Genomic DNA, 22,901 nt, shown 5'->3' on the forward strand with positions numbered 1-22,901 from the left:
CAGTATGGAATAACGCAATATTTCTCAAAGCTTTTTGAGTGCTGGGGCCCTCAAAATGATCAAAATGTTAAGTGTTGAATGCTGGACACTTCTCACACTCAATGGTCGACATTTTGGCTATGTCGAGAAAAGGGCGGGAATAGATGAAATGATGGACGATGGTTGTAATTAATGGATAACAGAAGAACACGTGAATGTTTGTGACATATGATGGTCATTTCCAGGAAGTGTAAAGCTGCAGTGTTTGGTCTGAGACAACTACACCGTGTACGCAGTGTATTTCATGTTAGTGAAAGCATCAGACTCCTCCCAGAGATTGATTAGTGATCAGGTTAATCATAGCTGTTACAGGGTTTAACCACTCAAGATCAAGTATTCAGCACAGTCTGGTTATGGTAACAGGAGGCAGGTAAGAGGTGGTGGGAACATCGTTCAGCCTCTCCTGCCCAGTAGTCTCTTTGTCTCCAAATGGGATCATTATTTAGTTAAACATCATGATATGCTTAAGGAGACGTGAAATTAAGTTTGAGACCTTGGAGTCGTCCCCTGCTGGCCATGAGCAGAAACAAAGCAGAATGTTTCTGAAGCAACAACAAATATGTCAGCTCAGTCATATGTAAACTTCATCCCAGGGATACAGGATAGCGTGAGAGCCAGTGACGTCAGCTTGACTTTAAGTGCCTTGGCAGACCACCCATTCATCATGGTGGGTGAGCAGGAGGGGGAAGAGGAGCAGGACTGTTGCTGTCAGTGTGAGGGCTGTGTGAGCGACCCCGTGGAGAAACTCTCAGCAGGAGAAAACCAACCGAGAAGCCTTTAGACCCGAAGCAGAGCCCTGCCTGTCCGTCAAAGACAGCGTCTGTTTTAAAAACGTCCTCTGGGTGGGAAGTCCAGCGCACAGCTGACACCGTAAAAATATCCTGAGGAGAAAGTTTTTCAGCTGTGGCTCTTCCACATTCAGTACATAGATTGACAGCCAGTTTCTCTCAGATCAGGTAAGAGGAGTTCTGAAAACGAAACATGAGCTCTTTTTAAAATGCAACTGGAGTAGTTAGTTAAGATATTTCATCTGTCTTTTGATCCGGATGGTTTGGTCTTCATGCCAAAGAAAGTGTAGTAAGGTCAGACAGTGATGACAGATGCTTTTACACTCTCTAAGTGAGATATTTTGATTGTGACATGGACTGGCAACAATGAGAACGGTAAATTGTTTCATATGTTTTCACCGAAGCTTGTTACACCTCCTTGTATATGAGAATCTAAAAGCTAGTTAACAGTGACACCTTTTAACATCACAGAAAAAAGTAAAAAGGCAACACAACTGGTAGCACCTATGGTTACATTTCTGATGCTTTAATTCACTTTGACCACGGGGGGTCCCAAAATGACACAGACTTAAAGTTCTTCTCAGGAGCTCCAAGAGGTTAGAAATAAAATATAGGGAACAGGTGGTAATGCAAAATAGATTTCCAACAGGGTGAGTGGGATCCCAAAATAAAGCCATCATCTGGATTATAGGAAAGGGTGTTTTTCCTGGAGTCCTGTAGCTCTTCAGGCTGCTTTCACATTTGTGAGGGAGAAAAGGAGTAGTCCATGTGTGTGTGTGTGTGTGTGTGTGTGTGTGTGTGTGTGTGTGTGTGTGTGTGTGTGTGTGTGTGTGTGTGTGTGTGCACGTGTGTTTCAGATATCTTTTAGGGACTTGGTACTTCTTCCATGGAAGGACAGCATGTTCCTGGAGGCTTTCAATCCATTACCTTTTTTGTTTATATGTACTTCCTTCTGTCTTTCCTGGGTTTAATTTTTCCTTCCTTCTACCTATCACCAAAAGGGGGCATATTGGAAAGGCTGAACTCAACCTACCCTTGTTTGCGTTAGAATAAAGCAACGACACAGTTCTTTCACATTGCAAACAGGAATATGCATCAGTCTAATAACTTCAAGAATAACAATGTATGACTAAGTTACAAAGTACAGTGTGTGCTGAAAGATAAACTTTCCATTCAGACCAAACCAGTTGTTTGAACCAGGCTGTAAACATGTTTGTCTCTACTGTACAGACCAGCTTTTTTGAATTAGTGTGTGTGTGTGTGTGGCTTGCAGTGTTTTTCCAGTTAGTCTCAAGTGGACACTCAAAGAACTGCAGTTTTAAGCACCTCTGCTTTAGGCTTCATATTTTGAGACCAGAGGTCGCTTGATCTGTACCTGCTGATATCATCCACACCTTCATCATGTCCAGTTTCAGTAGATTGTAAATCTTGTTATCTCTAGGTTGCCAAATCCATCTGCTTTTACAGAAAGTCTTCAAGACTAGGAGCCAACCCTTCCAGAGGCACAGCTAACAGTCACTGTCTTGTACATTTCAAAGATGACCCTGACCTTTTTGCCACAGTTTCAACAGGCAGAAGGTGAATGTGCTTGACTACTCATTTGATCCAACATGTGAGATCAGTTTGTTGTAACCTAGGCTAACCTAAAAAAAAAACAAGCCTGTCTGAGGAATAACTTTTGTCAAATAAATTTTTTATTCAATTTAATCCATCTATTCTATTAACATTTTGATTCTCTTTCTTTAAGATAGTTTCTGTATTTTTTTTTTCCATAACTTTTCCACACTCATGTGTCCTCTCCCAACACAAACCAATCAGAGCTTGTCACACAAACCTACACATAACTAGATTATCCTCCAGGTCACTGCAGTGCCACACAGGATGTAGCCTGATGGCGTTTTTGCAGCTTGCGCAAAACAGTTCTTTATGACAGTTAATCCACACTAAGCAGTCAGGTTTTGTTTGGTAAATACTTCGATCTCCTGCTTCTGAGCCCATGATCAGTTAACTCAGCTCCACAACAAACCAGCAGGACACTGAACTTCTTTAAGTAGCCCATTCATTTTTTGTGTGTTTTAAAAAACTGTTTGTGCTGCCTTGTATTTCCATTGACTTACAAAGTCATTTAAAATTAAAAAATAAATCACAACAATCCACAACCTCTGGGTTCACAGACCTAACATTTGCAGATAACTCTTCTTTATCCGCGGATGTCTCCTCAAAATGTGCAGGTGAAGCCCCTCCTGCTGCAGCTGACCTCTTCTTTTTATCCGTCCTGTTTACCTCAGATGTCCTCTGAAATGTCTCTGTGTATTGAGATGAGAAACAGGCAGCAGACCCACAGAGCTGACAGTAAAAACTGTCCTCGTTAATGAGTCTGACCTTTGGAAGCTCCTTAAATGTTCTGCTCTCACTGTAATTAATGGGAGCAGTCTGTTGCGCTAATTGCTCCGTGCTTTGTCAATGACAGTCTCCATGATGAAGATCAGGGGTTTTAAATTACTCAGCAGACGCCGATGATGATGATGTCACAAGCTGCCTACTGGGTCAGGACAGGAAGTCTAATCACTGCTGGACAGATAAAAGTGTAAAAATGAATCCCTTTGTAAAAAGTGAGGGGGGTGACTTTCTGTTTCTGTGAAAGTGCGGGTGTCTCAGCCCCTGCATCCCTAAAGGGTGAGATGTGGTCTGCTACTGCCGTTTATCTGGTCTGGGATCTGTTGAGCGCAGTCTGCTGCATTTACAAAAGTTAACAGTCGATGCATGGGAAAACCGAGGTCCTGTATGTAACAAACCAAATGATGTCCCAGCGAATAAGGGACAGTTAGCAACCCTACTACGAGCTTAGTCAGCACAAGATTGGACTGTGAAGAGTCATATAAACAAGGTAGTCAGACTGAGAACAGACTGAGCATAGCTCAATCCACGCACATAGATAAAGCAACTGCAACCGAACTGATTCGGATTTCTCAGGTAGATGACCATGACAAATTGGGTTTCTGCACTCCAACACAACAAACAAACAACATGTAATGTAAGTAACACACAAAGTATGTAACATTGAGAGCTACAGCCGCATCGCCATCATCTTTAGGGGATTGCATACCCTTGGGGTGATCCAAAATTAGTTTGATTCTCGTGCTTCGCTTATCAAAAAAGGACACAGCACGGCCTATTGAAATGGAGTGACACATTCTTGGCCATGAGTCTGATTCTCTTTTCTGCATGTGTATATCATAGACTGTATTAAAAAAAAAAAAAAAGGACGTCATCTTTCTCGGCTCGAAGTAAGGTCACCTCAAAAACTGCTCCCCCTGGTGGCTTGCATCAGCATATGTAAAAAAAATAATCTGTCTCCTCAGTCATTCCAGATGGGCTGTGGTCAAACTTTAAAAAAAATGAATACACCTCTTAGAAATGTTTCTCACATCCGATTGTTGTGGTGATTTAAAGATATCATTTGGCTGCCATGTATTTAAGTAATGTTTTTTTCTGGAGAGTTTTGTTTTCATTAGTTATAAGAGGTTAAAAAACAAGGTTTACGTTACGTTTATTAATGATTTACAGCTGACATTCTTATGTATTTTTTGTTCGGGAGTAGTAAAATATGTCGGGAGGTAGAGTCAAGAATTGATTAGACTCTCGAAAGAAAAACAATAATTATTATTTTTGTCACTCAGCTCCACTTAAATTCTCCCAGAATCCCTCATCGTCTCTTCTGAGCAGACTCTGGCAATTGCTGCCAACGGCTGCGCCTGAGACGGGGGAAACACCAGAAACCACAAACGTAATGATTCCGAAAAGGTGAATTTAACGGCATCAACAAACATGTTTACAGCCTTTTTCAAAAGCGGTACAGCTGTAAAAGGCTAATTTCTCTGTCAGCAAACATTGAACAGGGCTTTATTCTTTACAACTTGTTAGTTTCTAATGTTATTTAATCTGCTAGTTATACCTGTATGAGGTCATGGCTGACTTGACTGACAGGTGGGCACCCTGTAGCTGTCTGTAAAGATGCTAAGAGCCCACCTATTACACTCATTCTGACTTAAACAAAGTTGAGTTCAGCATGACCAACACGGCCCCTGACAACGTCAGAAACAGATGGAGGATGTCATGGTGACTTGGTTGATGTATCACAAACTCTTTGGTTTCAGATCAGTTACAAAGGGCGCTTAAGCTGGAAATGTATGATCCAATTTAGAAATCAACGTTTTCAATTAATAAGCTTCTCAGAGTGATTTAATTTATTTTTTTCCTGAGCTTTATTTGTGTCTTTATTTTTTCTCTTCATTTATTTAGCTCTGCTCATTGATTCCCATCCATGGCTCTGTCTGCAGCACACTCCTCTCCCTTCAGTGGGTAAATGAGTTTCTTTTGTAATAAACTCAGCTTGGCTGTGATAACAAAAGAGGTTTGGTTTACCAACAAGTGATGGTGAAATTTCCCACCTTTCCAAAGCAAATATGTGCTCTCCCACACTTCACTATCACAGAGAGATAAAGGCGGCGAAGAGGGGCTGATAATGACTCAGAGAGGGGGAGTGAGAGGCCAGGTTTGGGGTGAAAACAGTGGTTGAATACGCCGACAGTGTGAGCACAGCTGATAGTGTTTAAGTCACACTGTGTCTGGCCCTGCATTGTTCTCTGCTGCCTCTGGCTGTGTTTACAGCATAATTAGAGTTATTTCACATGAAAACACCCTCGTGCTTTACATTCCCATCTGTTTGCCTCTCTGATGCACACGCTGGAAGACATGTGGTTGGTTTTTAGGGGGATTTTGTTTCTGTGACGCTGTAAATCATTAGTCCTCATACTTATTACAGAGCGAGGAAACAAAAAACGTGTCACTCTTTTGAGGAAAACTCATCCAGAGAGAACATGAATCCAAGCCGTATGCCTCATTAGTGGAGAAACACTCCTATAATGTTAGTTTGGTTCCTTTCTTTAATCATTTCTTAGCATTCACGATGACAAACTGTTCTCATCAAGATTATTTCACATATCCCATCATGATCTAAAAAGGGAATCAACAATTTTACAAGTATTGGTACAGAAATGGTTTCTTTATGTAAGAATGGTTGTAAAATCAGCCTTACTGTAAAAAGTAGGCTTAAAACTTTCCTTTTTGACTAAGCTTATTGTTCGAGCAGGCTCAGGCCTAAATGTGAATCTTAATGTCCTGTTAAAGTTACTGAAAGTAGATCTTTCTGGGATGCCAGTGTTTGCCACTGGGTGCCGCTTTGGCCCAGCGGTTAAATTGTGTGTCCTGTGATCGGAGGCTTTGGCTTGTTCACTTCAGCATGTGGCCCTTCACTGCATGTCATTCCCCTCTCCCAGTTTCCCAAACACCCAGCAGACGGGGAATCTACAGGTTGTAAAAGAACAAAAGTCTTGCAGAGCCTGGTGCTACTGCTCAGAAAGGGGTCTGTCATGGGCCCAGCCCTCTTCGTAATCTACCTCCTACTTCTCAGTTACAGCTTACGGATATTCAGGATTCTCTTTCATTGCTACGCAGATGACATCCAGCTCTATCTCTCATCCAAACCTCTGTCCTTCCACCCTCATCTCTCTCTGACTGCCTTGCTGAATTAATCCTGGTTCACTCATAAATTTCTTAAACCCAATAGAAATAAAAAAGAAGTTGTCCTTGTCTGCTCCAAATCCACTCTGGCCAAGTCTCCTAACCGCTCAATAACAGTTGACAGCTCCACAGTCCCTCCCTCCTCCAGGGTAAAGGGTCTGGGTGTCATCTTTGACAAACCTTCAAAGCACACATCAATAACATCACTCAGTCTGAATATTTCAGTATCAACCGCCTCTGTCTTTCTCTCACATCCAACAGTACCACCATCTTAGGGGGAAGAACGGTTTTAGGATGAAATGCAAAAGTACTGTTGCGTATCTGTAGACCTATCATCACCAGAACCACCTCCACAAATCACATCACTCCTGTTCTTCAACACCTGCACTGGCCTCCAGTGAAATATGCATTGATTAAAAGATTCCCCTCCTCACCTTCAAGCCTCTTTATAACATCACTTCCTCTCCAATCTTCCTCCTCCATGCTCCTCTCTACGCCTCCTCCCAGCCTATCTTTAATGTGGTCCTGAGCCTCAGCCGTGCTGTCTACCGTCTCTGGAACTTTCTCCTGCAAACGAGCCAAGACATTACCTTTCTCTCCACTTTAAAGTCACAGCTCAGAACTTATTTGTTTCAGTTTGCCTCTTCTGTTTGACAACATCATCTTCACTTCTCCTGTTTGTAGTTTCTTTGTAGTTGATTGTGTTCTTGTTTTTACCTAAAGCTTTTGCTGTGTGTGTAAGGTGATCTTCAGTGACATGAAAGGTGCCCATAAAATAAAATGTGGTATCATTATTTCCTTCTTTTTTGTGTGATTTTTACGGGTGTTTGTGTACCTTTAACATGATAGAAGAGGACAGTGGACTGGGTCAGGAACCGGGTGAGACTGGGGAGTGACAGGCTGGAAAGAGACCTCTGGCTGGATTTGAACCTGGGCCACCCGCCCAAGGGTGAACGTCATCAAGCAAGACCAATACTACAAGGCCATCTTCACTCCGTTATCATTGTTAATATTAAGAGTAGACTATTTGATATATGGACGTAGTCTCTGTGACATCACCCAATTGTTTCTGATACAAAGTTTTAAAGCACATTATCATCAGAAGGGGGGTCAGACTGGTCATTCCACTTTACTAATTGACAGACTAAGTCGTTCTGATGAAAAAACAACATTATGTAATAAAAAGGCCATTGTGGAAAAGAACACTATGACATAAAAAAAGACTTTGTCAAAAATGTTGTGTTTTTTTAATTTATTTTATAAAAGCTTGGAATTTTTTTTTTTAAAGTAATTACTTCAAAAAGTAAGAAATTGTCAAAAATATCATTATGAATGATTTAATTACAATGATTCAATATTAAAGAATAATAAAACATACAACATATTTCATAATAACATAGCCACATTTCACAATTTAATGGCCATATTGTATGTTTGTCAGTTATTTATCAAAATGGTATTAATTTCAAAATGTTGTTTTTATTTATTTAATTATACATCTTTTGGGGTTCCATATGCAGACAGCTACAGGGTGACCACCTGTCAGTCAAGTCAGCCTTGCCTGTACATTGTCAAACCCATAACACCTGGGCTGTTGTCTGGTGTGCATTTTTTATTTACACCTGCAATTTGGGATAAGTAGAATAAAGTAAGTAAATTAACTTTGCTTGGTTTTAGTACAGAAAGTTATGGTTATTAGTGTTATTAGTTAGCTATTGTTCATTAGTTATTTGTGTTATTGTACATGAGTACACCGTTTTTCACTAAAGTGGGTGTGATGTTGCGATATCACCACAAGATGCTCTTTCTGTCCCCCCAAATCTGCCGTAAACAGACACGGCTGTTCGTTATTTCTGCCTGCAGTAACATAAATACAAAAAGCTTTTTTCTAACTTATAAAGAAGAGGATTATGGTATAAATATTTTAAGATACCTCATGTAAACATATCTCATTTCCACCATTTCTGTTCAGGTGAAATACTGCCAACTTCTACACCCTGCATCTTTAAGACTTGGGGTTGCCCCTCAGGAGTGCATGTGTATCAACAATTAAGGCAGTAAAAACTTACATCAGCGTCATAGAACACAGATTTCAACAGAAACTTATAATCTTAAAGGTTTTCATGCTGACCGCACGGTATCTCCACTCTGTGTTCAGCACCTGTGACTGGGGAGAAAAATGCAGGTCTGGAAACAGTTCCCTGAGGTGGCAAAGAGCCAGCACACCAAACCAACCATCTGGCATCTTCTAAAAACAGAGTTCATCCTCATCATCACTTCCCCCCCTGCTCCATCATCCTCCTCTGTACTGCTTTATGTTTAATGCTGTAAATGTCAATACCAGGGATGGCTGACAGATGATTTAACCACACACTCACATGCACACACTCATACACACATAAACACACACCTCACACACATCAATAGCAGAGCCATGCTTTTCTAATCAGCTTATCATTCTGCTGCTCCGTCTCTCACCCCACTTGTAGTGTAGGATTGATATCTGATTATGTCGGGTCACTCATCCAGATGGACCCACGTTCAGACTCCCACCCACCCCGCCCATACCACACCTGACCTCCGACCTCCTCTGGTGTTGTCTTGGAAACCAGTTCCATGGAGATGAGGAGAGCAGGGATGGAGAGGAAGGGAGAGACCATGACGACGATGACAAGGAGGAGGAGGAGGAGGAGGAAGGGGGAGGTTTCTGTGTTTGATATTCCGGGCCAATCTCATGGCTGGTTAAGCTCCATGAATAGAGAGTGAATCCCCCCCTCCCTCATTCCTCACTGTCTCCTCTCTGTGTCTTTTCTCGCCTCTCTCCTTCTCCTCGGTCTGTTTTCTTTCTCTGCTCTGGTGCCAGACAGATGGTTCAGAAAACAAACATTTGTCTGAAGTTCGGAGAGCAGCCTGTACCTAATAAATAAACTGTAGGAAGCAGGAGACTTTGTAGAAGAGACATGTTCTTTGTGAGCGCAGACGCACTTATTCATGGCATGTATACTCAGTGACACTGGCTCCTTGCCATGGTTTTTACACTGGCACACCCTCATATACCTAACAAAAAGGTTAAACATACACAGCCAGTGAGCATTTTGGTGATATTTTGGCAGGGAAACCAGTTTCAGGGCTGCAAGATGAAGATTATGAGTTCTTGGTTGAAGTTTTGAGATTTTCCCTTTTCCCCAAAATTTTTTTTCTTCACGTGTTTTAATTATTTTTTAAGGATGTGAAACAATGTTTTCAATTTTATTTATTTATTTATTTATCTTTTTAATCTTTGACATTTTAAGGTGTTTTTATCTTTTAAAGATGTGAAAAAAATGTATTTATCTTTTTTTCAAATCTCTGACTTTTTTTTCATAAAGTTACAGACATATCTGCTCCAGTGAGCCACATGTTTCTGAGCAACAGTATGAAATGAACAGAAAGGGAATTCTTTTTTTTTTTTCAGAAATTTAATAAATGCTTTTTTATGCTTTAAAAAACATTTTCACTTATTTGCACACATTTTCATTTTGTGCGGAACATATACTTGGTGTTTTATGATATCCTCTTTTGTAGGCACATGGTTAATCAAAATTTACTGCTTATTTGAAACAAAATGTTAAAAAAATAATATATTAATACTATTACTTTGATGTTACTGTATATCATCAACATGATTGTTTTTTTTTACCTCTAGGATTCATTTTGAATGGAAGGACTGACAGGATAAACCATCATGGGTCTGTCAGTTACAAGGACTGTCCACTGAGTGAACGTCAAAGGAGAGGAGCAGCAGAGAGCGGTTTAAAGGCTGATGTTTGGGCTATAGAGACAATGACTTTTAAATAGCAGTACACTGCAGTCACCACGGTGCACTGGAGGGTTAAATAAAGTATGTTGTTTGAAATGCTTTAAAAAAAAAAAAAAAAAAAAAAGCATCATTTTGTAGATTTAAATTAAATTGAAATAAATTTAAAGTAGGTGTGGAAGTAAGTAATTACATTTCATTTTAAAATTCTGTCAGTTACTGCATTAAAAAAGTAAATAGAATAAAATAAAAAACAAAAATAAATAAAATGAAAACAAAGGCTGTCCATTAACAGTGTTCCTGCAGCCTGCAGCTGATTGGCTGACATCTCTTGTCCAGTGATCAGGTCATCTAATGCAGTATTCCCAAAGTCTGGGTCCTGACCCAGACTTTGGGAATGACTGAACCAGAGATTTTTTATGGGTCACCAAATTAGTTCTCAAAATGTTTACACGAAAGTCACGAGTTTCTTGACCAGAGGAAGTCTCCCCTCACCTATTTGTTTACTGATGATTGGCTCCTCACACTGTCATAGCTGGTTATGTTTTCATTGTGAAGAGTCATCATCACCACAATGTTTACCGTAACTGGAAACATGTGACTGCTTTTCGAAAGTCTGAAGCCATGAGCTGGCACTGCTCGAACAACCAAAGCTACACCACCGTATGTTTCCTACTGTTTTACAGCACTGAGAGGAAAACGCTGTCACCATCACACACATGTAAGAGCTGACCCATTGATTACTTTGATCGTTAGTTTCCAAAAGATAGATTTGAAGTGGGATATAAAACCCCTTTTAGTTTGAAAGTCCAAAGTCGTTGCTGGATCTTGAACAGACACCAGCTGCAGAAATGGGGCTTGTTAAAGCTGTGCAGTGACGTCAGGCTGAAAAAGAGGCATGGACAGATGCTTTTACCTTGGTTCTGGATGAACATCGCATCTTAATATCTTGTACTGAAAATAACAAGACTGGGATACAATTCTGAAAAGCAAGCAGGCTAACCCGTACAGTAAAAACGCAAGTATTTTCAGAGTGTAAGCCTAACAAAGCTGTAATGCATTTGTCAAATATGTTAGGCCTGTTAGCTAGTACAAAAAATGTAAGATGATGTGAAAATATGATAAAAGAATCCTTTTTTATCCTGAAAATTAAACCACAGACGACATATTTTGGATTGGGTCGCCATGGCTTGTTTCCCCAAAAATGTGGGTCACCTGAAAAAAAGTTGGGGAAACACTGATCCAATGTATAGGAAGAGTAAAACACGCTGCTCAGGCTGAAATCACAACGAATCCTTCCACAGATTGGTCCTCCAGGTCAAAAAGCTGACACCTCCTTTCAACCACAGTTAGGTCAAATGGTGAGGCTAAACCTCATCCTAATTGTCAGGAGCTGTCCTGCAATCTGTACACTACATAGTGAACTCTGAGGGATGTAGGGAGCATTTACAAAGTGCAAGATAAAACAAAGAGGAAGAGTCAATTTCAGGGATATCGTCAACACATGAATATTCAGCTGTTTGAAAATCTGCACGTTTAGTATAAACATCCAGCATTGTTACTTTATATCCATATTAATCATGATAACCCCTCTTTAAGATGACACTCAGCTTTATGCAATTCCACACATTATGATGATGATAAGTTACACTATGCCAAAACTGTTTTAACCACAGTTTGAACAGAACATTTCATGAAAACTCAACAAACTACAAGATGATAATATGACAGCACTGGGTCATCGCTATGACCTCCTTGTGTTGTTTATTTCATGTTTGCATGACGCCACACAAACAAAGGCACCTCAGATGACTTTTCTCCCTTTATGTAACAGAATGACTTTCATATGCGACACTGATCCTTTCCAAAACTGTTAAATATTACAGACTATTCTCCAACATCGAGCTCGAGCGCAGGAGGTCTGTAAGCGCTTATCATATGTAATCAATTACACCCCCACTTTACTCCCTACACCCCAGCACATGGACCCACACCTCCTGAAAAAAGGAGTTAAAACTACATGTGGTGTGTTCACTGCTACATAATTGTTGAAGAGATTTCCACACACAGAAAACGATTCAACACACAGGAAGTTTGCTTCTTAAATTTGCACACAAATTTTCAACATCGACAGACACTGAAGGAAAGAAAAAATCTAAGAGAGCACATACACCGCACACACACACACACACACACACACACACACACACACACACACACACACACACACACACACACACACACACGGAGAGAGGCTAACAGTAACAGAGAAGTGTTGACAGCAGCCTCCTCGGTAAATATTGAATTTAGCCAAGCAGGCTCAGTCTAATCTCCCAGCATGCACCGGGCTGACGCTCACTTATCCAGATGGACAGCTTTGCTGGGAGTTATTTGGTAAACAGTTCTCATATGTTCTGCTATGTTGCAATTCAGACAAACACACCAAGAACTGAAGCCAGAGAGTGGAGCCAACAACTTTTACAAGTCCTGAAAACATCAGTTTTTTTCTGTTAGAGCACAGAACAGATAATACGCCACACTTCAGCATGGGCACTGGAATGAAGCTTTTACATGTTATCATACTGAAACCAGCACAGCAGGCAGAGATGCTGACTCCTCTGGGTGGACATTTGATGGTTAATCGGCCAGGTTTACGTTTGGATCACTTTTTGTTTCCAGGGAGTTTGCATGTACACCTTTCCTGACTGTCCTCAGTCACTATTAGTTCTTGAATCCATAAAAAAAAGTTTGACGCTATGACACGTACTTCATGCACTATTGAGCCAATCAACATCTTATCACATCTTTATTCAAGCCCCTGGTCTAATCATCCGTCAAAACTCCTACACAACTGTTCTCAGGTCCGAAAGTCAGAAGCAAAAAAAGGCACCACCTTCTTTAAGTCAGTGATTCTCAAACTGGGGGTCCCAGGACCCCCAGGGGTCAGCAAACAATAGCTTGGGGGTCTGTGGAATAATTTGAAAACGGTTGTAAAAGTGTGCTGTATCACTGAACAAACTGGGATCTCTTACACCAATAAAAACAACAATTTTTTTTTCATTATTTCCACCCAATTCACTTTTATGAATTGAAAAAACTTAGAAAGTATAAATGTTGCCTAATATTTGTTGCAAAGTACTACGTAGTACATTGTTACATTGCAACTAGTATTATGCTCATCAAAGTTACAACAATGAGAGGGTCCTTGGAAAACTGTCTCATCTGAAAAGGCTCCATGGTCTGAAATAATTTGAGAACCCCTGCTCTAAACTTTTGGGGCTGCACGGTGGTGCAACAGTTAGTGGTCACTGGTTCGATTCCCAGCTTGGCTGGTGGGCCTTTCTGTACATGCATGGGTTCCCTTCAAGTTCTCCAGCTTCCTCCCACAGTCCAAAAACATGCTCACCAGGTTAATTGAACACTCTAAATTGTCCGTAGGTGTGAGTGTGTGTGTGTGTGTGTGAATGGTTGTCTGTCTCTGTGTCAGCCCTGCAATTGGCTGGCGACCAGTCTAGGGTGTACCCCGCCTCTCACCCGCGACCCTGAACAGGATAAGCGTCAGGAAAATGAATGAATGAATGAATGCTCTATACTTATGTCTCCAAGTCTTCTTGTTGATGCTGTGGCAAAAGCATTTGTTTGTTTCTCATGGCTTTTTTTACACTGTAAAAACTGGAATTTAACCAAGTATTTATTCCTTTGAGCCACATTTACCTGAGAAGTCCAGAAAAATGCCCCCATTCAAGATATTCAAAGATGGGAATAGACATCTGCTGAAAAATAAAAGAAAATAAAAATCTACCTATGGGGTAAGGAAGAAATTGTTTGAAAAACAAATAATGTCTGAATACTAGAAACTGAACATTTTTCTTTGCCTATAGCAGATTTTTTTTAAAGGAAGGTGTCATTTTTGTCTTTTGATATCTTGGAAAAAAAAGAAATACTTTGCATTTGTGAGGTTAATGTGACTCATTTTGAGTCATAACACATTTTAAAACCGAAGAAAAGATTAACTCTAGCTTAGATTTCAGTTTTTATCACTGTTATTTCACCTGTAATTTCTTCAAAGAGCATAAAACCTTAGATTGGTGGTTAAAGGCTGAGCAGTCACTGACAGAGAGAAGTCTCATCCTCCTGCTCCTTATATAGTTATTTGAATTATATAATGATATTTGACATAAACCGTGTTACTCTGACTGCAGCAGGAGAGCAGCTCCCTGTGTTTCCTCATGTTCTGGATCCCATCATTGATCTTCATCATGTGAGAGTCTGTGAGGAACACCTCGCATTGGGGAACTTTTTGGAGCAGTTTCTGGAAAACAGAGGACTCAAAATAAGTCATGCATGAAGCCTCCTCTAATCTGTGAGACATACTTTAAATATGACGTTGGTTTTCCTTACTAGTTTAATCGTGCGCCCCATGTGCAGAGGCTTTGGTCCTTGTAGCAGCCGCCACTGGTTGAACTTGAAGGAACCCAAAAGACAAAGATGTCATGGTGTTAATTGACTTCACGGAGGTAACCAATCAGGGTGATTTAGTCTGATTTCAATCAGAAGAGACAAATGCATTGATAACATTAACAACAACAAAGTTAAAGTTGAAAGAGAGATTACAAAGGTTAAAAGACAAAAAGTATGAGACAGTAAAATGCAGAATCTGCAGAAGCATTGAAAGAGGAGGGAGAGAAATTAAGCCGTGGATATAGACGTGAGTTCATCTTGTCAGTTTTCTCTTTTGACAGCAGCGAGCAGGAGTGTGGGAGATCTTGAAGGGTTTAGTGCTGCAAAGTATTCTCAAACACTGTCATGTGTAAAAGCGCTGGCTGCTGTTAACTGTTTAAAGGCCGCGCGGCTTTGAAGAGCTGTCTCTTTGTCTGCTGGATGAGGACAGAGGCTTAGCTGAGCTGCTTGGTATTCCCCCCGAGGCTTTGTGCCTTTGGCCGCCATATGGGAGAGAGAAAACAGCCGTATAAGTACTTAAGCAAAGTTTATATTTACTCAGGAATTTTCTCAGCTTTGCTTTACTTTAGTGGAAAAACAATAACCAGGCTGAATCCACGCCACCATTATAAGCACTTATGCAAAGTTCATATTAGCAATGGAAATTTCAACCTTGGCAGGAATGTCCATGAGGCGGTTCATAATGCTTCTGCTGCAGCTTTTCTCTCAACTCTGAACGGGCTGAGCTGAGGAAGACCACGTGAGAAAACCTTATAATTACTGTCTTACTTCATCAAGAGCAAAGTTTCTCTCCTTTCATTCTCAGCCAACAAGTAAACATCTCCTTCCTCTACTTACTCTAAAGAGAAACAGAAAAGTTAAGCATTTATATTCCCCCAAGCGATTAAAAGGCAATGCAACATCTCTCAGTAATACACTCTCAGTAATCTCTCAGGAATACACAAGAAAATATTTTAAGTCACAAGAACTTTGGTAATGTTTTCTTTCTTTCTTTCTGTAGCTGATACCTTAGCAACATATTTCCAGTTTACTGAAACGTGACTGTTTGCAAAGCTTAGTTGTTGCGTTTCAGAAAGTGTTTTGACAAAGCTACAAATCATTGCAGTACCTCTTCACTCTGCATTCTGCTGAAAGTTGGCCTCATCAAAGGAAACCAGTTGTCGATGGTGTCCATGGGAAACAGAATCTTCTTAAAAAAGACTTTAACAAACATCTGTGCAGGATAAACCCAGAAGAGTGAGACATGCAGGGCCCATATGCACGTCCACTCATTGCACAAACAGGAACTTAAGTCCTAACACACCGTTACGTCTCGTTGGGCTGCAGCATTAGCTGCATGCACAAATGCAAATAACTGGCCAGTTAATTAATTACACCATGAAAGGCAGGTTTAGATTATGTCATAATTCAGGGGAACGAAGCCAACAAATTCAAACTGCTCATGCCTTAATGTATAAACATAAATACCAATAGTCACAATGAGTGATAACGGTGTGACTGAGAGAAGGTCAAGAAAAACATTTTTCAGCAAAACACATGAACATTTCATAGCAAGAATATACAAACAGCTGTAACCAGCTCATTAAACAGATAAACATGGAGAAAGGAAACGTTAGTAGAAAAATCTCAAAGCGCACAGTAGAAAACCTCAAAAATAAAATCAGTAATATGAAAGCTGCTTTGAGGAACAAATAGAGCAGCGATGCTCCACTTGCAATAACTCAAGTGTCTATTTCACCAAACACACCTTAGAAGGACCCAGGTGTATAAAAGCTAAGACAATCAAAATAATAAAACTCTGATTGATGCTTTGCTTAAAAGGAAAAGTGAACAGGGATTCTTTAATCTTGATCTACCACTGCTAAATATTCAGTGCGTCAAAATTTTTTTGACAGGACATACATTATATTTTTTTGTAATTAGGAACATATTACACTAAACTCAATGGGAGCCAATTCTTCTTTTCCATTTTTGTTTCAAAAGATGGAAACAGAACAATCTCCGTGGAGTTTAAAAACTATACACATCAATCAACCAGGATTGAGTTCAGTAAGTTTTAAAAGCAAATTCATTTTTTTTTTCTTCAGATATTTTGTATCCAAACTATGAAACCCATGAACTTCTCCCTAAGATTTCATCTTGATATCTTGATAACTGAAGAGAATAAGAATACACCCAAAATTTCAAACAATACCTACCACCAACAGACTTTTATTCAATTTCTTCTTTGTTTTTGGTATATATATATATATATATATATATATATATATATATATATATATATATATATATATATATATATATATATATATATATATATATATATATATAGGCATTGGATTAAAAGAACCTCATTGGCTCTCATGCTTTGCCATTAGCATCAGTTCACATTATAAACGGCAAACTTTAATTCTAAAAGGAACAGGAACATCAATCCATTTTCTTTACAAACCAAAGTTTGCTCCACTCCTTGACATCTATAACTCTTTCTCCGTAAACTACAACAAGTAAAGAGTTTAAGTTTGAGTCAAGCTTGCAGAATACACATATGTGTGCATTAACTACGTGTTTTTCTAAGTTTCTCCCATATGCTTGCTCCCAGTACACTGCTCCCAACTCACTCTCACTCAGCCTTGCTCTTCCTGTGCTCAAATCTGCCTGTATACTCACTCAACACGACACAGCGTTACGGTGTAAAGCCCCATTTACACCAAGTGGTCCGGTTTGGATCAGTACAGTTCGCTACGGGTCGGGTCGAAAAAGCCTGATCCTATGTGTGTTTTCATAGCCAACTGTGCCCTTCTTGGTAGGAAGCATCTTCTTTGTGATTGGCATGAAGCTCTTTGATACAAAGAAAAATCAAGCTTTGTTTCAGAGAAGACTGTGAGCTGCCAGGAGAAACACAGCAGCCGCTGTCGCACAGGAAACGACGATTCTCTCGACCAATCAACATTCTGCAGTGTTTGTAGCTCCACTTTCTGGGGTCAGATGGGTATGTCTGGGACCCCAACAGAAGGGTCCCAAAAAGAAATCCAAAAGGGACCTGTCCAAGTCTCAGTCGAAGGAAACTGAACCGCTTGGTGAAAATGGGGCAAAAGTCCACCAATCAGTCGGACGCAGCTAATTGTCATTGGCAGTTTCTGCAATACACACAGCATCAATATTTCTTGTGATACAATAACACATAGCTAACAATGGTAAAAACACAAACTAACATTGAAATATTAGTACTCTAAATGGCAAAGTCAGGACTACAAATTAAAAAACCAAGACGTACCAAACCTAAATTTAAATCTAAATTTTTTTTACAAAATATGATTTTGATTTCTTCTTGCAAAAAAAAAAAAAAAAAAGTGACACAAATATAACCCCATACATTTACATCCATTGTGTGTGATTATTCTGGTCAGTGAATCCTCAAGGATCAGAGAATCTTGCTGAAAATAAGAGCAGTCAACACTAACACGTATTTCTGGTCAGTTTATTAGGTTCATACAGCTTTAATTGTTGGTACATGCATGCTAAACATAAACATGCAAAGTATCTGTGTGTGCTTGTATGCGTGTGTGTGTGCTTCAGAGAAAACACTCCGACTCAGCCAGACACCAGACGTCACTGCCTCTGTAGAATAATTGCTGCGAGCTGCAGGGAGATTTAAGAGTCTGGGCCCTGCTGCTGCACGACTTTATGGCGGGAGTGTGAAGTGTTATCATTAGTAATGTGATTAACACCTTCTCCATGGGGGCAGCAGGGGGCAGCGCTTTGTGTGAGCCTGTGTGTTTTGTGCGTGAGACAGAAAAGAGACAATTATGTGTGGGGTTTGTCAGGGGGTGGGCGTCTTTTGTCATTCTAACCGGAGCCTGTAATATCGGAGAATGATGGTGTGCTGCGTGTGTTACTCAGGGGCTGCCTCTTCCACAGAGCTATAATTACCTTGTTAATATATTAGCGACCAGCATTGATTACCTGGCTAATCCGATCACACAGCCTGCAATTGATCCTTCGGCAAGCAGCGCGACAATAAGCACTTTGAGCAAAGAGACGCTCAATAGCACATGCACAATTGGCTCTCTCAGAGCTTAATTGGCTAAAATAAGCCAAACATTTTGGTTTCCCTCTCAACGGTCAGATCAATGGAGGGAATGAGGCTTGAATTCAGATGACTCTCTTAACAAGCTGAGCTGAGTTTTTTCCCTCTCTCCACCTCCAAACGCCTCTCCCTCTTGTCTTTTCTTATTTGGTTTTTAAAGATTAGATTTTAAGCGTTTTTGTTTCACAGTGGAGAAAAACAGGAGGGGTTGTTTTACATTAGAGCTTGAAAAGAAAAGGTTTTGGCATTTTCAGAAACTCTGAAATATGGATGTCTGTGGTTGATTTTGAAATTCTCCAACATGTTTGTGATGTGGTTTAGCTTATTGACGACAAAGAGTCAGAGAGGAGAGCTTGTTTATGATTCTGTTTTCCCATTTTACTAAAAAAAAGTGAGCACAGTGTTTCTAGAGGAAGGGTACAAGAGCTAACAGCAGGAGCAAGAAGAGATAGAGCCTTCGCCGGTTGTCAGCAGAGAGGAATGTGGGTATGCACCCATGTGCACCCATATGCACATTTAAGTATTAAATAAATGGGCCACCCCCTCTAAAGTGGGGGGATATTATGTTTTTCTATGTTTTAAACATGGATATAAAGGAACAGTGCCGGATGTTTAGACAAAATGAGCAGTTTTATTAAACCTTCACATATTCATATTGCATTTGGAGTGGATCATTACTTTGGCTCATTTGTTGGTCATAGAAACCAAAATGGTTTTACCTTCAGTGATATTTTTATTACTTTTTCTCCTGTGTTTGTCTGGAGATCCTACATGTAACCATGGCTGCATTGTTTACATGTGAAATCAGCTGTTAGCACCCTGTAGCATGCCAATGCTAACTGGTGCAAGGCCTGATGTTTCCCCACAAGGTGAGCAGAAGGAGGTGAGGACGACGTGCTGGTTCTCAGGTGTGAGCTAAGAAGTGACGACATGGACCTGTCCTTCCATCCATCGTCATTGGGAACGTAAGATCTATCTCCAATAAGATGGAAAAGCTAGCTGTGCTAACCCAGCAACAGAGGGAATACCAGAAGGCAGAGTAGCATCACAGAGCTAACACCAACGCCATGTTGGAAGAGCTTCACCAGGAGACAGAGACTGAACAGACTGCTGAAGAAGCTCAGTCCTGGACCCTGTGGAGGTGGAGGCTGGCTGAACTGGACAATGATGGACAAGCTAGCATCATCTGTTTTGTTTTGGACCTTTTTGCACTTTCTCTACACTTTCTCACTTTGTTGTCTATTCTATATTCATCAATGTAAAAATTAAAAACAGTCCATTCTAAAAAATAACACATGATTTTAACGAGGTAATCGCACAAGGATCTCCTGACTGGTTCATGACATGTTGCAGGGGTGGGCCTCAAACACCAAGGTCTGCCCCTGACAGGCCTCCAGAAGGTTGACCAATCAGGGTGAAGCGGGTTTGCAGAGTGGGGAGCCTTAAAGAGACAGCTGTTACACTGAAGCATGTCAGGCGGAGGCTAAAACAAGGATTTTCTAAAACACCAATGAAGGATTCCAGACCAGATCTCTGGTTTTACTTGAATGGTCCAGATTCAAAGAGTCTATGATGAGGCCTAATAAAGGTATCATAGTGCCGGTGTGATGGAGTTACTGTTTATAATTTTTTTTTTCTTACAACTGTAGTGACTCAAAGTCCATCTTAATGTTTATCTCTCTGTTTTTCATTTTGCACCTTTCTCATCCACCACTTCAATACCCCCTCCTCCTGCTCTCCGTCTCTGTGTGTATTTACGTGTCTGTGTATTCGTGTGTATGTGTGTCTGCTTCCCTCTGAGGCCCATCTAAAGGCCAGCTGGTGGCTGACAGCAGCTGAAGGCCATAAATCAGAGGTGGAGGCAGAATTCCTTGAGCAGTGCTGGCATTCACTTTGTCAGCCATGAAATAAAGATGTAGCGGAGCCGGAGGTCAAAGCACACAGAATCCACCCCCCACTGAAGCAACAACAACCTCACATCCACCCTCTAAAATCTTTATCCTCCCTCAGTGTCTTTTTCTCCACAGGTAGCTGCTCTCATCACCTCTTCATTTGTGTGGTCCGCCTCGTCTGGACAGGATTTATGGTCACGTTTGACTGTTACGGGTTTCTGACGGTGAGGAGCGTATTTCTGGAAGCTCAGTCAAAACGGTCATTGTAAGCACCGTGCCTTCAGATCTCAAAGTTCTTTTTTTAAAAGAAGTCTTGTTTTCTTTTGACAGCTTATTTTATCATTTTTCGTTTTTTTTAACAACCTTGTTATCTCGTTGTGTTTGGCCATAAAACTTGTCCTATTATCACAATAGCTGCACGTCAAATTTCTGAGTGAACTGCTGTTTCCCCTTTTTCTCTACTTTTGTATGTAGAAAATGTAATTCCTCCATCTAAAATGACCTTTGATGACAGGAATCTTTATTTCTTTGAAAGATAAGAATAAGAAAATGATACAGAGAGGCCTGAGCAGAAGGAGGGAGAGTCTCAGGCTGAGGAAATATTGTAAATACACTGGAGGTCGGATTTTATTAAAATAAAAAAACTTAACGAGGTGGCTTTTGCTCTGTCACGATGACAGTTTCATTAATGTATGAATATTATGTCAAAATATTAAAGCTTCTCAAGGAAAATTAAAGATAAAATTATAGTTCAGTTATTTTGAAGGTTATATTTTACATGTCATCATCTTTCACTCACTATTTTAGAGCTAAGGCAGTTTTGGGTCGAACGATACAACCATCAAAAACCCACTGATAAAATAAGCTTTTGATATTTTATCATTTAATAAAAATGAATTTTTGAAGCAATGGTGGCTTCTGAATGAAAGAGGCTAAGTGAAGCTGAGCTTAGTTTAGTTAAGAACAGACGTAGCCACACATGACTTGTCCCTGACGCCTAATTTGCAGCCAACCTTAGTGTATTTTTTGCAAAAAAAAAAATAAGTATGGTTTGTTTTTTCTGAAGTTAATATTCTGAAGAAAAAAACAGTGAAGTTTCAAACTTTAATGATGTTTCAAGCCCAGGGGTACAGCTGTATCCTTACTTTAAAGGGGCTGTGAGGAGTTTCAAAGTAATCTTTTGCCTGATCTTAATCCATGCTTTAAAATGAGATTATCAGCACCAATATTACAGGTTATATTTAATTGCTACTTCTTAGCTTCCGGGTCAGGTCGAGTAGGACTGTATTGATTTACGACATGACTAGTCTCTATGACAACACCACGCTGGCTGATAAAGTTTAATAGTGAGAGGAGAGATCTGTGTTTTTCTCTGCTGAAAACGATTTCTGTGATTAATTTTGTAGTGATGGTGGACACAGGAGCCTAACTGTCTGACAGAAAAATGACAGAAGAGCAGAAGAAAGATAAACAGGAGAGAGATAGAGCAAGCGAAAGGCTAATTAGCCATTAGCACAGGCTGTATCTCTCTATAACACAGGAGCTAAACTGTTAGTGCTAATGTTGATTCCAACCCACAGTCAGCAGTTATTCTGCAGTGGTCTGTTCAAACTTGAGAGTCTATCAATAAAATGAAGAGTGAGGTTACGTTAGCTCTGCTTGGTAGATGACTGGCAGGATATAACCAGGATTCACTAACGTTACACATTACAGACACGTCTTAGAGTCAGCTAAACTAAATATAGACAGCTACTAAACTACTTACAAACTGACAGTGTTTACTTGTTGTCACATCAGCCTAAAGATACGTCGCAGCACCGGGCTAACATGCAGCCGGCTGCTACAACGTTTGATGTCACGTTTCAAACCGTAGTGCTACGTAACTGTACTGATAAATATCTTACCTTGGTGTGTTGTTTCCAGTAGAAAGTTGTCTTGAAGAAAGAAAATTTGTTTCCATCCAATGTCCAATCCAATTTCCAATTTTCCAATTTTCCATCCAGTTAAAACAGATCCTCCTCCTAGCATCTTTAAGCAAATCTTACATCTGCTGTTTTTGCACCTTCTGATATTCATCTGCCAAAAGTCAGAACTGGGACTGGTTACAAAAAGCATTGGAATAAGTTACAGAAAGTCAGCTGGTCTTGCTCAGTGATTAAAAATGTGATTGTTGTGAACCTGCCCAGGGACTGCAGATGGAAATTAGCATTTGCTAAATCTGGTACAAAGCATCTTTTCTATTGAAATATTAA

Source organism: Halichoeres trimaculatus, unplaced genomic scaffold (genome assembly GCF_033239565.1).
Source record: "Halichoeres trimaculatus isolate MK-OKI-2021-1 unplaced genomic scaffold, fHalTri1.1 fHalTri1_scaffold_12, whole genome shotgun sequence".
Taxonomy (NCBI): domain Eukaryota; kingdom Metazoa; phylum Chordata; class Actinopteri; order Labriformes; family Labridae; genus Halichoeres; species Halichoeres trimaculatus.